Raw genomic sequence first — 21,648 nt, forward strand, 5'->3', positions numbered from 1 at the left:
CCAACCCCATTCAGTAGCAAACAAGCCTCTGTAAAACAAATGCCTGCAGTTTCCCAGCCCTGATGCAGTTTGGTCCAGAACTTCCACATCGCCTCAACTTGATCCCATACATGTCTTGACTATTACAGATTTCTACTCATTTGTCAATCACCTTTCTGGTGCCCTCCCTCTGTCCCAAGCTCCATGTTCAAATTTGCTACCCACACCCCCAGCCCTTTGAACTCTGATCTCTTCTGTTCCCTATCAGGAACTGATAAGACTGATAATGACCTCACTGTTGAGAATCAACTCCCCCACCTGTGTATGATGTTTGCATGTAGTGCCTTTTAGAAATGAGTTACCCTTTGGATGCATGTGAGTGGTTACACCGTGAAGGTGGAGGAAGATAGAAATTCCGCTTCCCATCCAAACATAAATCCGCACAAGTTTTCCCCACCCGTGTAAGCAGGTTATCCCAACCTGGAAAATCTACAACATCAGCAAAGTTCATCTCCATAGGCTCAGCCTCCCTCTTGTGTGCTCCTATTCATCCTCCAAAGCCCTGCCTCGCCCCATCTCTCTTGCAGGCATCAAGACTCTCATTACCTTTCTGCTAATCCTTCAACTTTCTATCAGCTTCCACTTTCAAGAAAGGATATACTACCAATTCCTCACCCCCCCAAACAGTGTGAAATCTATTTGTGTTGCCTCTACTGACAATTATTCAGTGCCCAGGAAGCTCACTGCTCTGCCTAATAAGAGAAGCAGCAGGGAGAGAACAGACTGCACCTGCTCAGAGTCCAGAAACCTGATCCCGGGCTCAGCCACGCTAACCAGTTCTGCAACTTTGCCTCTGAGAACATCAGTGTTCTCACCTCTTGAACAAGAGCTCTGGCCTAGGGTAGTACCTAAAAGATCTGTCCTTCTTTGTACCTGTGGACTTGAATCTGCACAGGGTTTTATACTTTTCAACATTTTTTCACATATTTATTCAACATATATTATCTCATCCTTATATATTATCTCATCCTTAGCTTCAAAACAGCCCGTGGGGTAGGTTGGGAAGATATTAGTAGTACTCACATATTACAGATGGGAACTTGAACGCTCGGTCAGATTACATGGCTTCCACTAGGTTACGTCTCTTAAGAGGCTCGCTAGGTGGTTAGAATTCATGCAAGAAAGAATAAATAATAATAAAAAGTAACATTTGTTTTGTAAGGCAGTAAATACTGTGGGGATTCAGAAGAACAACCCCAACCTTCCAAACCCTAAATATCACCAGGGACAGCTGTAGTTGAAAAAAATACCTCCCAAGAGAGGGACATCCCAGGCCACACCAGAATGGAAGAGCAGGTTTTAGTAAATGATGGTGACCCAAAAAAGGCATTTGTGGCAAGGAAAACAGCATGAGCAAAGGACTAACGAGTAATTATCATTTTTCTAGATCTATATTTGGCAGAGGATCTTCCTTTCAATTCTCCCGGGAAACATGTTGATTTCAGAAAGGTAAGAAGTAACTAAACCGCTATTTCTGGACCCTAAATGAGAGAAGTGCCCACTGAGTTCTAGGGTGAGGTGGTACTTAAGATAAATAGAAATCAGGAGAACATTTTCACTGAACCAGATCAAGTAAAATACCTTGCCATGTAGCAGGGCTACTTTTGATCACCAAAGAAATGACTATCCCCAACTTACCATGACTGCTGTCCAGGATCAGCCAAAGGAAACAATCCCACTTTCATAAAAATTACTTAGATAATTTTACTTATTTTTTTAAGATTTTATTCATTTATTCATGAGAGACACGGAGACAGAGACACAGACGGAGGGAGAAGCAGGCTCCTCGCGGGGAGCCCTATGCGGAACTCGATCCCAGGACCCCGGGATCATGACCTAAGCCAAAGGCAGATGCTCAACCACTGATCCACCCAGGGGTCCCCTAGGATGATTTTTAAAAAGGTGTCAGTGTGGCTGAAATACCCTATCAAGCAAGACATCTGCTTCCCTTTTCCAAAGCATTTTCTAAAATAATGGTTTTCCTCATTATCCGTCTGACAAATGAGAGGAATGGGTAAAAACATTCTCCTGCCCCTGCCCTGTATGAAGTACACAACAGTTGTAGTTTCCCTCACTCCTCATGCTTTAAAAAAATAAAATAAAATGTTATATGTAAGGGCAACATTTCAATTATTTCTGTGATCTAAGCTCTTGTTTATTCTTTATTCAAAATGCAATCATTTATTGTTAACTTATGTATGAATCAGTTGCCTTGAATTGCATGACAGAGAGGCAGGATTTTGTGCATTTAATTCCATCTTTATGGCATTCCTAGTGCTACGACACATACACACAAGTACCCAGGGGCAGTGAAAACACAGACAACGCTGGTGAAGATGATGCTGGTGAAGGGGAGGAAGAGGATGGCAAGGCTCACAGGATTAAAGATAACGTCTTCCTCTGCGGGAGCTCCTGGATCCAATATAAGCCATTTTTCCATGGCTTTCCAATTTCTTTCCTCCTCAGTGACACCAAGTTTCACTAAAAGGCTTTCACCAGCTCTTCAGAATGAAAGTGGGAAGGAAATCATCTTCGGGATGATTTGGTGGGACGAAAGAAAACGAGAAGTTGTCCATAATTCAGGAGAACTCTTGCTTCATCACAAGGGAACTCTGCAATAAAACATGTCAAGTGGGATAAAGGAGAAATTACAGAAGAGAAATAAATCAGTAGGAGCCCCAGATGACCTCCATCTGAGTAGGAGGATTATCCAAATAGAACAGCAAAAAAATGCAAGAAGTTACGTTTTTGCCAATAAATGTTTGAAACTTGAGCCCATCTAAGGAGATGCTGGAGGCAAAGATGCCATCGGATAACAGCGCTTGGTCTGAAGAGGCAGGACGAGGCCACCTCTTCCCATCAGCCAGGGCCAGGGCTGACTGGCTGTGACAGGTGGCTTTGAATAATTGCTCTAATCGCTTCAGTGAGCTCTCTACCTTGTCCGAGCAGAGGAGTGATGCGTTAGCCGGCCTCAGAGGCCAGACGCCCCTAAACCTGACATCTCTAACAAAGATGCACTTATTTTAATGCGACCATTCCTTGATGTGGTTCATTGGAAGAGGAGAGGCAAAAGAGTTCTTTGGAGATCTCAGTGCTGGGTGTAGATGTAAGGGCCTCATTAAGTGACTCAGAGAGTTTCTATTTGCAAGTTGACTTGATGTGATGACCAGTCAGTGGAGAATGATAAGAGCAAGAAGGCAAAAAAAAAAAAAAAAAAAAAAAAAAAGTCACCCAGAATTGGGTTGTGGATCCAGCCCTTCCAGAGAGTAGGGATAATTAGGGCGGTGTGTCATCTAAACTTTTCATGTCAACTAAGGAACGCGCTCTCTCTAAATAAGAAACTGTCAGATCTGTTTAAAGCGATGAGCGACAGGGACTTCTTCCCAGCCTGTACCTTCCCACTGGAAATGCCAACTTTCCTTAGAAGGCTACGTGGTGAGATGCTTCACTTGTTTCTTGGCCTCTTTGCTACTAAATAAAACGTAAATGATAAAACTTCTTAACCCTTGAGGGATCGAGTGTCCATGGCTTTCCCCAACGCTCAAGCATGTTTGCCTCACTACCCAAATAATTTTTAGAGAAGCCAAAATAACTGATCCTGAATCTGAGCAACAAATTACCCCACCTGCCCATCCAATGGCAAGGAATGTTCGTGGGCGAAGAGCACTGCATGAAAATCTCTGTAATGTGCTGGAGACTGTGGGAGCTCACAAAGCTTCAGCTGAGTAATCTGTGTAGTGTCACATCACCCATCCGCTCCCCAATGTGTGAACTCTTCTTTGTTACAGAACTTAGCCTATTTTATTGGAGATAATTGCTTTTGCATCTATTTCCCCACATGAACTTGAGCTCCTTGGGGTTGGAATGAGTCTGCTCACCATTTAATCCCTTGTGCCCAGTCCCAGCACCTAGCAATTCGTAGATGCTAAATAAATGTGGCACAACCAATTTTTCTTTAAAGCCTGAATTACTTTGGTTAACACAATGCCAATGATCATTTTAGCTAAACTTGTGCTTCCAAACTAATTTTTATGTCACGCTGACACAATTCCTTTACTCTTTTATTCTTCTCTTTTTTCCTCTCTCTCCCTTCCTTTTTCCAGGGCTTCATTCCTTCTATCTCATTCATTATAAGGTTAATGTAAGATTTCCCTTAAGGAAAGAGTATGTCAGAGAAGAAAGTGAAAAAGAATGGATATTTATTGAGTGACTATTGTGTTTGATGAAATGCTAATTTTTTATATATTATCTCATTCAATATTCATAAAAAGAGAAGTGGCTAATACTATGTCAACTGAGAAGCTGGGTCTTAAAAAAAGACAGACAAAAAAAAAAAAAAAAAAGACAGACACTTTGCCCTGTGTCTATTCTAACTCCAAATGGCATAAGCTTTTCCCTGTACCAAACTGCAAGGAAATAAAATAGGAAAGTTGCCAACCAAAGTAAGGTAAAACATGTTCTTAAAAAAAAAAGGCTCAAAGTGCCAGTGGATTCCTTTATCATCCAGCCAAACTTTCTATACCTCTCTTCTAAGGAAACTAAATTTTGGACCAACCAAAGCTCTTCTCATCTTGCCTTCAGCCTTACTGGCTATGTAAATGTGGAAGCTCACAGGGTCTGCTACATAAAAGAATGTTTTAGAAAACATACACATACTCACACAGACAGGGCCTCTGCCCTTCTTTCCAGGAAACCTATAAAAATTCTATGTCCTTTTATGGGGAGAGAAGGTAAAAATGAACGAAGAACTAATCCATCTGCAGATTAGTTAACATCGTACTTTTAATTACAGAAATGACAACTGATAGAGCACACCCCTAAAATTTGGTTAAAGCTGCTTTTCCAAGGATAACACGTGGTTAAGAAAAAATGGATTCTATTTCAGTAGTGAACAAAAATAAGTCATTCTCAAAAGGAAGCATACTGTTACATTTAGAGCTTTAGCCAAGAATTGGAAGGTCTCCAATGCCATGTGACTTTACACAGGGGATGTGCGCTCATCGAGACCAGCATCCACAGGACTGCTTCCCAGTTGAATGCAACCAGGCTGCAGAGCCACTGGAGCATTTGGTTAATAATCTGACAGTTATCTGAGAAACAGGACATTAAAAAACATAAGCTTGAGTGAAGTAACTGAATTTTCTCTTCAGCACAGAAAGACACCTGAAGGCCCCCTAAAGCCAGGAGGCACAAAAGTAGCACGACTTTCGGCTTCTATGTAAACAAGAACCTTTTTTATTTTTGTTTAAGCTTGTATTTCTTAAATAATCTCTATACCCAACATGGGGCTCGAACTTACAACCCTGAGATCAAGACTCACATGCTCGACCAGCTAGGCCAGCCTGGTGCCCCTACATGAGCATGTTTTTATGGGGCTATTACACCCATTGGTGCCCAGCTCTCCAACTTTGACCCCGTAAAACAAGCAGAGGGCACAACCTTGCGAGCCTCTCCAACTGGGATTCTGATTAACTGATTGCAAGCTAGTCTGCCTTCTGAAGGTAAGCACTTGGCTTTATTCAGCTGTGCCTAACCTCAGACAATCGTCACAAACATTTAAAAAGACATTAATGGGGGATCCCTGGGTGGCCCAGCGGTTTAGTGCCTGCCTTTGGCCCAGGGCACGATCCTGGAGTCTTGGGATCGCGTCCTATGTCAGGCTCCCGGAGCCTGCTTCTCCCTCCTCCTGTGTCTCTGCCTCTCTCTATGTCTATCATAAATAAATAAATAAATAAATAAATAAATAAATAAATAAATAAATAAATCTTTTTTTAAAAAATAAAAAGACATTAATGTATCCTTCATACATAGATTGAGTGGCTAAAGCTCAGCGGATCAGGCAAGAATCTGGAAAGTTAGGACCTCCATTTATAATTCTTATGCCATACACGTAGGTTGTTGTTGCTGTTGTTGTTGTTAATCTATAGGCCAAATATTCAAGAATTGCCTCAAATAGTTAGGGGGTGATACGTATATAAAATATGTAAGGATTTGGAAATGGAGAGTAAGATCCCTAGGAGAAAACATGCCTTTCCATGACATGGGAAAGCTGATTCCTTGCATTCCAGGTCCCCACTCCATAAACTTCACCGTAGACTTCCCTCTTAAGAACTTAGGGAAAGCCTCCAATCTCCCTTATAAATCTATGTAATTACACATAACATGTAGCAATAAACTTCTCCCTCTAATTTTCTCTTTTACTTACAGCGACTAGTGACATTTGCTGAAAAGATAACTCTTGAGCTTAAGATTCATGATCCCAAATCTTCCTTTCTGATTCTCTCGGCAACAAATGTTCAGACCCCTTTTACACCTGCCTTCACCACTTTTTGGATCAAAGTCCCAGCTGCACAGACCTTGCTTTATACTTACAACTGCTGCTATCACAGTAACCAGACCCACACCACAGGATCAGAGCCCGCTTCTTCAGCTGCTCCTTCCTTCAACTATTCCATTAGCATCCCAGAGACAAAACAAGACAGCACGTGGACGCATGGGAAGACATAATAAAGCACAGAATAAGAACAAACATTGTATAATTACTGCCAAGAACCGACTCACGCAGGATAGCCGTAACTACCATGCAGGAAACTTCAACAAACAGGAAACCAAACCTACTGATACAATTAAATACCAGAGTTTACATGTTACAATTCCTTAATTTGGACAAAAATATTGGTACATGACTCTCCCTGCCCCCACCCCCAAAAAAGGATGCATTTTATTTGCTTGAATTCTGCAGACTTCCACTAAACCATCTGTTCCCAATCGTGTCATCTTGAGCACCCAAAAACTGGATGCAGATACTCCCCCTGCATATGGTACAGAATCTGCAAACAGATCAGCTCAAGCTGATAGGCATCTTAAAGCAAAGGGCCTGGGTGCTAACTTCATGTCAATCCATTTCTCGAAAGCAACAAATTCATGCATCTTCATGGGAATACTTCTGACATGTCTCCCTCTGAGCTTAATGAGGATTGAGCTAGGAAGCTGGAGGGAGAAAAGGGAAGGAGCCAGATGCAAGAGGAGATCTGAGAGGGAGGTTCCCTGGGCCACATCTTGGTCTGGAGAAAGCTCTCTCTCCTCCTCTCCTTGGCTAACCCATCACCCTCAGTTTTCTTACCACGTATACCTGAAAGCCTGGGCAGCATCTGTTTTCACACAGAAGTCACTTGGGTGCCAGCAAAGCTAAGTTAATCACTATTTTCAGATATCCCATTTCCACAGGAAATTGAGATATTTTAACATTCCATATTTTGTATAATATTTTATGATGTAATAGAGTTACAGGCATCAGAGCAGGTTATACTGACGTAACAAGCTATACCCCAAATTTCAGTGTCTTGCCGTATCATGTATGTCTTTTGATCATTTTATTTGTCCACGACATGTCACCTGAACATGGGGAGATTACAATCCCACCAGATTTTTAAATGTATGTGCTTTAATCTTTGAGTCATTACATATTGAGGTTTTTTGGTATCATAATTAATTTTCAATGGAGCATGGGTAGGAAAGAAACTATGGAATATATAGAATTTCCAGTAAGTTAAAATTTTCTGACAAAATCTTAGTGTATGTTAGTGATTTCCATTTTTCCAGGGAAAAAAAAAAAAAGCAATTGTGTTTAATGATGTTGAATGCCAACTTGTGACCTAAAAAGGAGATTTAAAAAAAAAAAAAAAGGAGATTTCGCTGGACTAGTCATATCTTTCTTCAAAAATACCTAGACCAATGCAATAGACCCTCTGACCTGTCACTTACAGGACAGCCCAGTCATCGTCCCACAGAGACAATGTGACCATGTCACTCCTTCAGCTTACAAACCTTCAGTGGCTTCCCAGTGCTCTGAGACCGTGGTCTTTGTGGTTGTTACAGACCATCTCACATGGCCCCAGCTCCCTTCCCCAGCCTCATCTTTTGCTGCTCCCGGCTCCACCTAAACACACCTTCCTTCTACCTTTCAGCCTCTCAAATAAGCCTGCTATCGACACATGCTATTCTCTGCCTAGAATGTGTGCTCCCCCTCTCAATCCTCCGCTCTCAAAATCTCTCTGCACTTGGCCAGGTTACCTCCTTCCTGAACAACCGTCAGACTATAGTTTGACAGCAACTTTTCACAGAAGCCTGTCTTGGGAACTTGAGACTGAGTCCAGCACCTCTGATTCACACATCCCCTGATACTCAGTACTTCCTCTATCACAGCACTTATTATACTTTATGCAAATTTCTTCTTTAATTATGAGCCTCCTTCAATAGACTCTTAAGTGAAAGTACTAAGAAAACCAATAGCCCATGGAGGTCTGGAGTCAGTTCAAACAGATCTCAGAGTTCGGGGACCGCTGAATTCCCCAGCAGGTGCTAGGAGGGTGCCCAAGGCCCACGCGGAACCCACTGTACTTCAGCAGAATCCCTGTCAGGGTACAAAGTGGCCAGGAAGGAGTGGACACCCCAGCCCCTAGGAGTAGTCATGGGCTTCTCCCTTCATTAACATGCCATCTTGAGAAGAGTGAGTGACAAAAGAGCCTGAAAGGGAATTTGAAGTTTTTGAGTTAAACCAATTCATTTGAAAAGGACTATTTTAAAGAGAAAGAGACCAATACATTTAGTTGTCAAATGTAAGTGTATTCTGGGGCGCCTGGGTGGCTCAGTCAGTTAGACATCCAACTCTTGATTTCGGCTCAGGTCATGATCTCAGGGCCATGAGATCAAGCCCCATATCAGGCTCCACAGTCAGTGAGGAGTCTGCCTGAGATTCTTTCCCCCTCCTTGCCCCTGTACCTCTCTCCTTGCTCATACTCTCTATTTCTGAAATAAAAAAAATAAAATCTTTTTAAAAATATGTCTTCAAGCATCAATGAGAATGGGGCTCAAGAGTAATACATGGGTGCCTGGGTGGCTTAATCAGTTAAGCATCTGCCTTTGGCTCAGATCATGACCCCAGTGTCCTGAGATCAAGTCCCAAGTCAGGCTCCCTGCTCAGTGGGGAGTCTGCTTCTCCTTCTGCCTCTCCCTCCACTCATGTGCATGCTCTCTTTCTCTCAAATAAATAAATAAAACCAAAAAAATATATACATATTTAAGTTAAAAACGATGAGGACAACTACATTTTTTTTCACACATCTATAGTAAAGTATTTGATTTTATTCTGCTTTATCAATGGGCAAATTATCAACTCAACACCTTTGACCAAATTATTGTATTTGAACATTACAGATGTATGAAGAATAATGAATTTCATACTTTCAAGAAATACTCATCATCCTTAAGGAGGGCACTTGTTATGATGAGCGCTGGGTGTTGTATTTAAGTGATGAATCACTGAATTCTACTCCAGAAGCCAATATTGCACTGTATGTTAACAACCCAAAATTTAATTTAAAGAAATAACAATAAAAGCTATCAGCCTCAAAAAAAAAAAAAGAAAAGAAAAGAAAAGAAAAAGAGAGAGACTCATCATCCTTAACAGAAACTTCCTTATTGTGATCAATTTATGGGATATATTTTAGAATTCTACAAAGGATAACATTAACCTAGAGCTCACTATTTCTCAGGGAAAGCATTTTCATGTTATAAATGAAGAACCTGAGGTAGAGGGAGGGGTAAACGTACAGCCAAAGATCCCACAGTAGCATGAGGACTTTAAGGCTCCTTATGTTCAATTACAAAGCCTCTGCGGGTTCTACTTTTTCCAAAAAAGTAGTTGGAGTTTCTGTCTTTAAGGCATGTAGTTAAAAATATATTTTTTTAACCTCTAATACAAGATTTGAAGTCCTAGAAATACGGAGTGTCATTGATATAAGTAAACAGCATGATTTTCTAAAAAAAAATAAATAGATAAAGTTCCTATTTTAGGAATCAAAAGCTTGACTCTTCTGTGACACCTTGGACAAGTGATTTAACCATTTTGAGCTCAGTGTTGCCTCAGTGGTAAGATGAAAGGAATGATACTGACATCAAAGAAAGTGCTGGAGGTGTAGTAAACATTAAATGAATCTGCCATTGAACTCCTCCCTTCCCTGGGGGAATCAAGAGGAAAATGAACTTTCTTTGAAGAGAGTGGAGGTCAGATCATGGTCTGACAATGGCTTCTTCCATCCCCCTGTACTACATTGCTCTGGTTGTTGACATGACAGTTCTTGATGCACTTCTCCTCTCTAGCTGCAGGAGCAACAAAGATGGGCTATTCCTCTCCAGCATTGGTCTTGAAGCGTGTAGAACAAGAGCAGAGCTCGGCTACATGTCCCCAGAATCAGACCTACAAAAGAAGTCCTTGTGCACGTGCCTCTCTCCATGTCTTCCAGAGCAAGGACTGAGGCTGTAGACAGTAGACTTCCATTCCACGAGCAACAGCATGCAGGACCAGAGAGAGAAGATAACCTCACAGAAGAGTGCAGCAAATTTAATGCTGATATCTTGATTGATTAAATCTACTAACAGTATGATGGTTTTACATGGCCACTGTTCACTGTTGAGGACATACTTTCCCAAAACTTCATATTAAATTAGGCTGACCTGGTGATAAAAATGTGGTTGTCCAGATGACAACAAGCAAGCCTGGGCTTTATAACACATACAGTCGACCCTTGAACAACATGCGTTTGAATTCTGTGGTCCACTAATACATGGATTTTTTCCCCAATAAAAACAGTACAGTACTATAAACGCATTTTCTCTTCCTTATGATTTTCTTAATAACATTTTCTTTTCCCTAGCTTGCTTTATTGTAAGAATATAGTATTTAATAGTTATATAACTAACAAAATACATGTTAACAAACTGTTAATGCAATCTGTAAGGCTTCTGGCCAACAGCAGGCTATTAGTAGTTAAATTTGGGGGGAGTCAAAAGTTACACGCAAATTTTTGACTACATGGTGGAAAGGGGTTGATGTACCTAATCCCAGTGTTTTCAAGGGTCAACTGTATACATTTTTCAGGATGGCAGGCACTGCCTTTTGGCTATAATCCTACTGGCTGGTACTAACAGCAAAGAAAAAGTCTTTTAAGCTTAAAAAAGAAAAGCCACACATGTTTAATCAAGAAACTACAGTTTTTTAAAATAAAATTAATAATCAGGGATCCCTGGGTGGCGCAGCGGTTTGGCGCCTGCCTTTGGCCCAGGGCGCGATCCTGGAGACCCGGGATCGAATCCCACGTCGGGCTCCCGGTGCATGGAGCCTGCTTCTCCCTCTGCCTGTGTCTCTGCCTCTCTCTCTCTCACTGTGTGCCTATCATAAATAAATAAAAATTAAAAAAAAATCTTTAAAAAAAAAAAATTAATAATCAGACATAAGTATAAGAAGGAGCATAAATGAAATATATTATTTTATATCTATTCTTTTCAGGGTTTTTTAAAAAGGCAAGTCATAGTCCAACACATAGATATTACCTTACCATTTAATATATGTTTTAAAATAAAAAATAGAAGCAGGGGCAGCCCTGCTCAGCGGCTTAGTGCCGCCTTCAGTCCAGGGTGTGATCCCGGAGGCCCGGGATCGAGTCCCACATTGGGCTCCCTGCATGGAGCCTGCTTCTCCCTCTGCCTGTGTCTCTGCCTCTCTCTCTCTCTCTCTATCTCTCATGAATAAATAAAATCTTTTTTTAAAAAATAGAGGCAGTTCAGAGGGGATGCCTGGGTGGCTCAGCCAGTTAAACGTCTGCCTTAGGCTCAGGTCATCATCTCAGGGTCCTAGGATCAAGCCCCAAGTCAGGCTTCCTGCTCAGCAGGGAGTCTGTTTTTCCCTCTCCCTCTCTCTCCACTTATGCTCTCTCTGTCTCTCTGTCAAAAAAATAAATAAATAAATTTTTAAAAAGCAGTTCAAAGAAATTAAGTATAAAACATAACTCTCCAGAGTTAGAATCAAGACCTTTGTTGTTAAGAATTAAGGAGCACATTTTCCCTAAACATATATTTGAGTTTCAGGAATGTTTGATAAATAATATATTATTTGTAATAGGAAATAAGTAGAATAACAACAACAAGAAAGTTTCCTCATAAGTAGAACCAACCTTCCCAGGAAGAAAATTAAGAGGTTATAATTGTGATGATTTAAGTTTTCCTACATGACCTGTGGGTGGCGTGGTAGAGACCAAGTTTTTAATTTCATGATTATGACCTAAAATCTGTTTAAAAAAAAAAAACAAACAAACTTATTTACCTCAAGGCACTGATTCCACTTAAAATACAAAACATTTAAGAAGGGGGTACATTTTAAGCTTTTATCAGTTATTTACCACTTAGTGTAAGTTTTCTACTAAAAGCAAATGTTGGCAGCAAGAGTGTAGGGGAAATTGGGGCAGGAAGAAAGATGGAGTAAGGTCTTAGAGGCACTAGGTCCTTATAAGGTGATGTTTAGAACACTCACCAAAAGAAAAGGAAATTTACCCAAAATGTCTGACCTCCTGAAAGCTATCTTCTATTTAACGTTTTTGCTCAATGCAAATGCTGAAAGAACTAAAGAATCCCCAAGTAACTTTAGTGAGAGGCAACTCAACTCCATTTATAATGTCTATTTATTTCCTTTTTGAGTGTGATTCAAATGATGACAAAGGTTCACATCTTTTCTGACATATTGCACATTACTTTTTATCAGTTGAGCAAGGGAAGCAAAGGGAACCAGGAAAGGTCTCCCTGGATAGATGGGGAAAAGCTGGATCAGTACTCCATCATGTGTTACCCTCTGAGGGAGGGTACTATCTCTGCCTTCTTTGATCCTATGCTCCCAACACCAAGCACAGACCTTGGACATGGTCCTCAATGATGGATCATATGAGTAATTATCAGATGATCATCACTGAACCCCTAAAAAATATGGCGGGCTGGTATGATTTGGCCACTGAGGATACTGAGACCGAAAGAAGTTAAGAGATTTCCCCAGGACAAAAGAGTCACCCAGGACAAAAATACAGGTGTTACTGTTTCCTTCTGCAAACTAGTTCTTATCCAACTGGGTGCCTCTCTTAATGGACTGAATGTTTCCTTCCTCCCAAAGTTCATATGTTGAAGCGCCAAGCCCCAAGGTTTTGGTATTTACAGGTGGGGCCTTTAGAAGATAATTAGGTTGAGATGAGGTCATGAGTGCAGTCTCCATGATAGAATTAACCACCAGAACACACAACCCCACACACACTCTCTCTCTCCCTCTCTTTCTAGATACAGCAAGTAGGGACCTTTTGCAAGCTAGGAAGAGGATCCTGCTGATCAGGAGCCGAATTCAAATCTGCAGGCATCTTGACCTATACTTCCATCCTCCAGGACTGTGAGAAAAAATCTGTTGTTTAAGCCAACCAGGCTGTGGCATTTTGTTATAGCAGCCTGAGCTAACTAGTATGACCTCCAAGTCTACTTTGAATTTATTTGAGTCACTTATTACTACCTGACACAGCACCATACTTCATAGAATCTAAAATACTATTGAGGGATGCCTGGGTAGCTCAGTGGTTGAGCATCTGCCTTTGGTTCAGGTTGTGATCCCAGAATCCCGGGATCGAGTCCCACATCAAGCGCCCTACAGGAAGCCTGGTTCTCCCTCTGCCTATGCCCCTGCCTCTCTCTCTGTGTCTCTCAACAACAAATAAATAAAATCTTAAAAAAAAATACTATTGAGACATGCACCAGTATTTTATGTGACCACCAAGAGAAAACCTACTTCCATTCCAGGAAACAGTGCTTCCTTACCCCACAGAAAATCTTTTTACACCCACTAAGAAAGCATTTTTAAACAGAATTAGGCATGGATTTTATCAGAGATCTCTTATGTACACATTTGTAGAAAGTGAAATAAATTGGTTAAGATATTCCTCAAACAAATGGGAAGCCTGGGTGGCTCAGCGGTTGAGCATCTGCCCTTGGCTCAGGGCATATCCCGTGGTTCTGGGATCAGGTCCCACACCAGGCTTCCTGCATGGGGGCCTGCTTCTCCCTCTCTCACTCTCTGTCTCTCATGAATGAATAAATAAAATCTTTAAAAAAAAAAAAGACATTCCTCAAACTTTTCCATAAAGTCTAACTTTTTGAATCATTTTTTGATCCAGACCGGTCTCTTTTCTTTTAATTTTTTTTTTCTTTTAATTTTTATGTAAAACTCAGCCCCATCCATCTTATGTTTATGTCTTTTCATGCAATGTCATGTTTGGTGCCTTAAAATCTTTGGCCATACAACATTTCTCACAATAAATCCATAGACAGGGACGCCTGGATGGCTCAGTGGTTGAGCGTCTGCCTTTGGCTCAGGTCATAATCCCGGGGTCCTGGGATCGAGTCCCACATCGGGCTCCCTGTGAGGAGCCTGCTTCTCCCTCTGTCTATGTCTCTGTCTCTCTCTCTGCATCTCTCATGAATAAATTAAAACTTAAAAAAAATAAATTCATAGACAACCTTAAACTCACTGGAACTGGGATCCTGCTCAGCTTTGCATCATGCAATATGGGCCTGTCTTGGAGCCCATCTTCCTGAAGGCTGCTACATTCCTCAGACTCATCACTGTTCCAACTCCCACGCCATGACCAACCATTTCAAAGGAGTTAAAAGACTGATGGCTACTGTCCCCAGAATTTTCTTCCAAGCTCTTGGTACTCACTGTGAAGTCTCTGATGTCACAAGTTTCAGGCAGTGACCAATATAGACCAATGGTGACTATAATATGCATCTCAGTGTCAAAGATTTTTAAAAATTAAATGTATTTGGAATCAATGAAATGCACTTTTATGGATTTTCTACTTGCTCTGTGTCTCTTCATTCGCATGTGAGATCAGAGATTTTCCCTATTTATTTACAGCCGTGTCTCCAGCCCTACAACAGTCCTGGCATGGACAGTGCTCAATGCCATTTAAGGAAGAAATGATTGAATTTATTTATTCATATAGCCTATCAAGTTACTAATTTAGGAGAAGCTTCATTCTTTTCAGTTATAATTTGTTCTTTTTTGGAAAACAGTATTTATAGTATGATATTTTCAGAGAAAAATTTTAAAAAGATAAATAACCCTATGTTAAGAGTTGTAGCTAATTGATTTTTCTTCCTTTTATTTATCTATAACTTTCTAAATTTTCTAACATGGCATTATCATGCTACTAATTTTATAATAAAAGTATAATATCTGCACATTATTTTAACTTGTATTGCTTTCATTTTATTTGGTAAAAGGCTAGAGCCATCTATACTACACAGCAAAAGCACAATCTCAATCCAATTATTTTCGCATTAACTCTATTTTCAATAATTTAAGTTTTAGAGCATCTTGGTATAGGGTTCCTAAAAAATGCATATCTACAGCCTGAGGATAAATGGAAGGAGTCCAAGTTAAGGTACTTTGGGATCAATCAAAATCTCATTATGAACCCCAGGCTTGAGGCTCAGCTCCTGCTGGCTTGAGTAGATCCCAGTTCTCTCAGGTTCTGTGGTCTTCAGGGGGTATCCCTAGTCATCCAGAAGTTCCCTGAGATCTTATAGTTCTGAAGAGACTATTGGCAAAAATAGTCTATGCTACTGAAAAAGACAAAAAGAAGCTAAGGAAATTGAGAAACACTTCTGTTGAATAATCAGCACCCGAGATGATCTATCAATCTAGATATTGATTATGGGCTGAACTGTTTTCCTCCCTAAAATCCACTTGCTAAAGCCCTAATCCCCAGTACCTCTGAATGGGGCTACATTTGGAGACAGAGACATTAAAGAGGTGTTTAAATTAAAATGAGGCCATAGGGTAGGTCCTAATCTAATCTAACTAGTTTCTCTGTATAGAAAAGAAATTAGGACATACACAAGAGACACCAAGGATGCTCACCTATACAGAAGGGTGGCCATGTGAGGACACAGCTGAGGAGAGGAGCCTCAGAAGTAACCAATCCTGCCCCCACCTTGATCTTAGACTTCTAGAAAGTAAGAAAATAAATTTCTGTTGCTCAAGGCACCCAATCTGTGATACTTTATTACGATGACTCTAGCAAAGGATCCCAGGGGGTGTTCAGTTAGTGACCCTGACTCAGTAGGACTCTTCTTTTAATACAACTTTAAAACTGAAATATAAAGTGATCCCCGGTGGGGGCCTTGGTGGCTCAGTTGATTAAGTGTCTGACTCTTGATTTCGGCTCAGGTCATGATCTCAGGGTTGTGAGATCAAGCCCTGCTTCCCTGCTTCGGGCTCCACGCTGGGTGTGGAGTGTGCTTATGATTCTCTCTCTCCCTCTTCCTCTGCCCACATCCTTTCTCTCTTTCTCTAAAAAAAAATAATAAAATAAAATATAAATAAATAAGTAAATAAAGAGATCCCCTGTGGCCTCTGAGAACCTGTATGTGATTTGTCACACTGATAGGACAAGGTGGCATCAATACCATCTACTTCTAGATAGTTCCAAAACTCTTACTAGCTCTTCCTCTCAAAGTTTCCCCACGGTTTCTAAAACTTTGTGACCAACAGACTGATTTGAAGTCTCAGGTCCAGCTGGGACTCTGTGATAGCCCAAATAGATCAATGGCAGGCATAGAAAAGGATACAAGGACATAAGTAGTTTAGAAAACACACCATCCGGTTAATCAGCCCCTTTAGAGATAGTTCTAAGTTAGTTGTACCTAATGATGGAAATGAAAGCTTATAGCGTAGGAAAAAGAAACTGACAGATTATTAGCCTGACACTCTCCATTTGCTAAACAGAGATAATAGATTCATTATCTCGGCCCTCTCTCCTTAACAGTATGGGTTTGATTGCCTTCTTGCCTACAGGTAATCCTCCATCAAAATTAAATCCGTCAGCTAGTTCTCAATTTTATAAACTATGCAGGCAGGGGGAGAAAGGAGGTTGGGGCGGAGGCTGGCGCTGGGTGGGAGGGAGGTTATCTTTCCTGGGGCTGCTAACGTCAATCCAAAGTTTTTCTGAACCGAGGGCCTTGAAATATGCCTGCATTCACGGTCCCATAGTGACATCATCTGGTCAGATCCCAAACAACAGCCCAGCTAGGGAGGAAAGGGTTCAGGAAAATGTTTAAAAGTCAACTATAGCCAGGAATCACTGGGTAAACATATTTTTTCAGCACTGGCACATAAGCTAGATTTTCATATTTCTTCCAAATATGTGCAGGCAGGCCTCATTTTACTGCACTTGTCTTTACCATGTTTTGCAGATACTGCATTTTCTACAAATTGAAAAAAAAAATGTGGCAACCCTGGGTCAAGCAAGTTTACCAGCACCATTTTTCCAACAGTATTTGCCCATGTCATGTCTCTGTGTCACATTTTAGTAATTCTCACACTGTAAATTTTTTCAATATTATTGTGATTGTTATGATGATCTGTGATCACTGATTAGGACACACTTGAAAGCCAATGATAGCATTTTTTTGCAATAACGTATTTTTCAATTTAGACATGTACATTGTTCTTTTAGATACAATGCCATTGCACACTTAACAGATTCTAGTGGAGTGTACACATAACTTCTGTATTCACTGGGAAGCCAAAAAAATCCATTTGACTCGATTTATTGTGATACTCATTCTATTGCTATGGTCTGGAACCAAATCCACAATATCTCCTGGTATGCCTATACAGTTAATAACTGGTGGTAAATAGAAATTTAGAAGAAGCTCCTAGAAATGGGACTTGAAAGCCTTCCAGTGGCAACAGTATGATAATAAGTCCAAATTAGATACATGAATATTATATATCAGGAGTGAGTTTTATTTTTATAATATTGAGTGACAATTGAGTGCAAGTGAGCTAGGATCTCCAACAATATTAAGACATAAGGTGATTCCTTTTGGAGAGCTACACAGCTGTAGCAATTAGGCCAGACCCAGTTGAAAATACAGGAAAACTAATGATTCAGGGGTTTCATCATAAGAAAATATAGCAAAGCCTATGTTAGACTTCTTTTATTGGTTTACCAGAGGAAGGTCTATGGTAGGAATTTTGGCACAGTGCTGATAATTTCTTAACCCTGTGATTTCCATTTTTTTTTAATAGTACAGGAGATTCAGTGGTTGAACCTGAACCAGAATGCAAGGATGAAGGAAGAATCTAGAGCGCTATGCTTATAATTCACAGTGGGGAGCAGAGGAAAGATTAAAATATGTTCTTGGAATCAACAGCACAGTTTGAAAACAACTGTCTAAAACCTAACAGAGTACTGAGGAAAAGAAATCAGATGACCAGGTATTAAACGAAAGAAGCTAAGAACTCAGGAAATGACTTATTTAAAAACTCATTGTAAGAGTAAAGGAAATATATTGTTAAAGAAAGAATAAGGAGATTTATTAAAACTGAAAAAGAGCCTTCAAATTTAAATCCTGGAATACTGTGTCATCATTAAAAACACAATCAATAGTTCAATAATTTCAGTTGATTTTCTTATGCAGAAGGTAGCTAAGCTCTTATTTGTCATGACTGCCTACAACAAAGATTTCTTGCTCACTATCCACCTCAGCCACAGATCTGCCCTTGCTCTGTTCTATGTGCCTTCTTCATCCAGATTCCGGCTGAAGAAGTGCCCATGTCTAGGACACAGTAATTTCATGGCAGAGAAAAGAGCTAAGACCAAATCCTTTGATGGCTTTTTAAGTTTCTGCTTCCATTTCATTGACCAAAATGAGTCAAATATCCACCGCTAGCATCATTGGGGCAGGGAAATATAATCCTCACTTAGGGAGACACTGTGAGCCACATAGCTACAAACAAGGGTATATAATGCTCTTAAAGAGAGGGAAGAAAACAATTAGAAACAATAAAGCAATTCACCAATCCACAAAATGCTCAGTGTCTAGTGCAAGATCTTATGCAAAGTAGATGCTCAATAAATGCTTTGAATTAGTGTGTGAATGACTTAACATTAACAGTGACCTCACACTAAATGTAGATTTATCTTCACTAGTACAGAGTTTTATCCCATGAAATGTTACAGAATAATTTCCCCTTTTCTCCCACAGATGTCTTACTAAGAATGAATCTCACAAACATCATGTTGACCAAAATAAGCCAGATGCCCAGAAGTACTTACTAAAAGGTGCATGGGTGAAGAAACTTTGGTACGTCCATGCAAAGGAATACTACTCAGCTGCAACAAGGAATGATCTTTTGATACACACAACAGCACAAGTGAGTCTCAAAATGATTATGGGGAGTGAAAAAAAAAAAAGAAGAGTACATTCTGTAAGATTATATTTATATAAAATTCTAGAAAATGCAAAGTAATCTGTGGTGACAGAATGTGGTGGCCTGAGGAAAGGAAAGGTAGGGGTGGCAGAGAGTGATAAGGAAACTCGGGGGATGATGGATATGCTCATTATCTTAATTGTGGTGATGGCTTCATGAGTGCATCCATACGTCAAAACCCATCAAATTATATACTCCAAACATATGCAATTTATTTATGTCAATTATGCCTCGATAAAGCTTTTCAAGAGAACTTGCCATATGATTACATTTATATGACATTCGACAACAGGCAAAACTAATCTATAGTGCTTCCTCTTCGGATAGGTCATGACTAGAAAGGGTGCGGGAAATCTTGCTTCTTGATCTGGATGCACGTTCAAGTTACACATGTGTGTTCTATTGGTGAGATTTCACTGAGTCATATTTTTATGATTGGTGTACTTTTCTGTAGGCAAGTTGTGCTGCTATTCTTTTAACAAATCATAACAAATAGAAATTATCCTTTTATAAGATTTATTTATTTATTTATTTGAGAGAGGGAGAAAGCATGAGGGTGGGAGGGGCAGAGGGAAAGAGAAAGGAGAGAAGCAGAATTCTTGCTGGGCATGGAGACACAACATGGTGCTCAATTTGTGACCTTGAGATCATGACCTGAGCTGAAATCAAGAGTTGGATGCTCAACCAACTGAGCCACCCAGGTGCCCCCAAATAGCAACCATCTTAAAAATATGAAAGAAAGTCATCCTCATCAATAATTTATGACAGAAAAAATAATAGTTATGTTAACTGCATTCAGTTACCATCTACCTTTGAAATTCAATTCAAAGGCAGTGAGTGGATTTTTTTCCTGAAAGTCTTCATGATTGAGGACAGACTACACAGATTTATAGGCTGTAGACAAAGGGAGTGAGCAATCACAGAGATGGACCAGTGGAGGAATGCATCAGCATATTGAACACGGGGGGCACTATCTGTCCCTAAAAATGTGTAAATGCTCATGCTTCTCTCTTTTGTGTCCCTCATTTGAATTACCACCGCTTGCACTCTCTTTTAAGGCAGGGACATGGGGAGGCCACATATATATACAGATGGTGCACAGACACCAAAAACAACTCAAAAAGCAAGTGAGCTATGTCAAACTCCCACAGATGGGATCATACTATTGTAGAAGGCTGAGCTAAGAAATGAAAGTTCCCAGCCATTTTTATGAACTCATCATTTTCACCATTTACTATATTTTAAAAAGAAAATCTCATTCCCACTGATTGATTACTTTAATGAATAAATGTAATGTAGAGTCAATAATCTGATGGTCAAAGTGGATTAAATTTCACTTCCTGATAAGAATGAACTTAAATAAAAATGAGTTGAAAGTTTATCATTTTCAACAACTCTCACCCCACGAAATGAAGATAGAAAATCAGTCTGAATGTCAAATGCCTTTGATCTTTGTGTTTATTTTATAAATGATTACCTGGTAATTGTGAAAACTCCTATGTAGTAAAAACACACTGCAGTGTCTCAGATTGCTTATGTAATTTTAAATTACTTAATAATTAGTCATAAATAATTGTAAAAGAAAATTTCTCAAAATGCCATTAATCTGCTGTAAAAACTACTACTACTCTCTTGTCATGCATAAAACTTTAAGATTAAGACTCCATTTAATTAAAAAAATGAAAATAACATAACCACTATGATTATCACTGAAAATGTGAAAAAGACAAAAATAAAGAGCTCACAATTCCATTCCACATCAGATGTCCACTACTTACCAAGTGCTGAGCTACAGACAACACGGATAAATTAAAAACTGATTTGGGTACGCAAAAGTGGGCTACTGCCGTAACCAAATCGGAGAATATATGTAAGTTTTCAGGACACAGTGGTTGGTAGGTTCTCCTGAAGACCTAGGAGAGGCCCTTGAGCAGAATATTAATGATAGCCTCAAGGACACAGTTGCAGAGAGCTCAAAGTAAAATGAAGAAAATGTTCTGAGAAGCTAGAGGAAAGGGGATCCTTGTGTTGTAGTATCAGAAAATTTAGCAACACCGTGGCTCTGCAAAGGTAGAAACGTGCTTCTGAAAAGAGATAATCTAGCTAAGGAGATACTCAACCAAAGTATTGAGAATGCCACCTGCCTCTATTTGCTGCATATAGGAAAATGTCAGGAGAGAAATAAAGTAAATTGAATAAGCTAAAGAACTGATACATATAAAGGACCAGGGCTTGCTAGGTTCAAAAATAACACTGTTGGGGCACCTGGGTGGCTCCATCAGTTAAGTCTCTGACTCTTGATTTCGGCTCAGGTCATGATCTCAGTGTCATGAGATACAACCTCACATCTCTCTCTCCTCTAAAAAATAGATAGATTAGATAGATGATAGATAGATAGATAGATAGATAGATAGATAGATAGATAGATAGATTTTTAGAAAAAGAAAGAAAAGAAAGAAAAG

General features: G+C 39.9%; 1 long non-coding RNA gene across 4 annotated transcripts in view; it reads right to left on the reverse strand.

Annotated features, from left to right (window-relative positions):
* Nucleotides 1–21,648, reverse strand: part of LOC140626097 (uncharacterized) — a 68,428-nt gene that overhangs the window by 21,571 nt on the left and 25,209 nt on the right. For 2 of the 4 annotated variants that reach the window (XR_012025314.1, XR_012025312.1), the window contains exon 2: nt 1,063–1,136. This is a non-coding gene — a long non-coding RNA (uncharacterized lncRNA). Of the gene's footprint in view, nt 1–1,062; nt 1,137–2,416; nt 2,648–15,826; nt 15,917–21,648 lie in introns of those variants that run through there. The other 2 variants (XR_012025311.1, XR_012025313.1) reach the window with 2 other exon arrangements.

The sequence above is a fragment of the Canis lupus genome, chromosome 37 (assembly GCF_048164855.1).
Source record: "Canis lupus baileyi chromosome 37, mCanLup2.hap1, whole genome shotgun sequence".
NCBI lineage: Eukaryota > Metazoa > Chordata > Mammalia > Carnivora > Canidae > Canis > Canis lupus.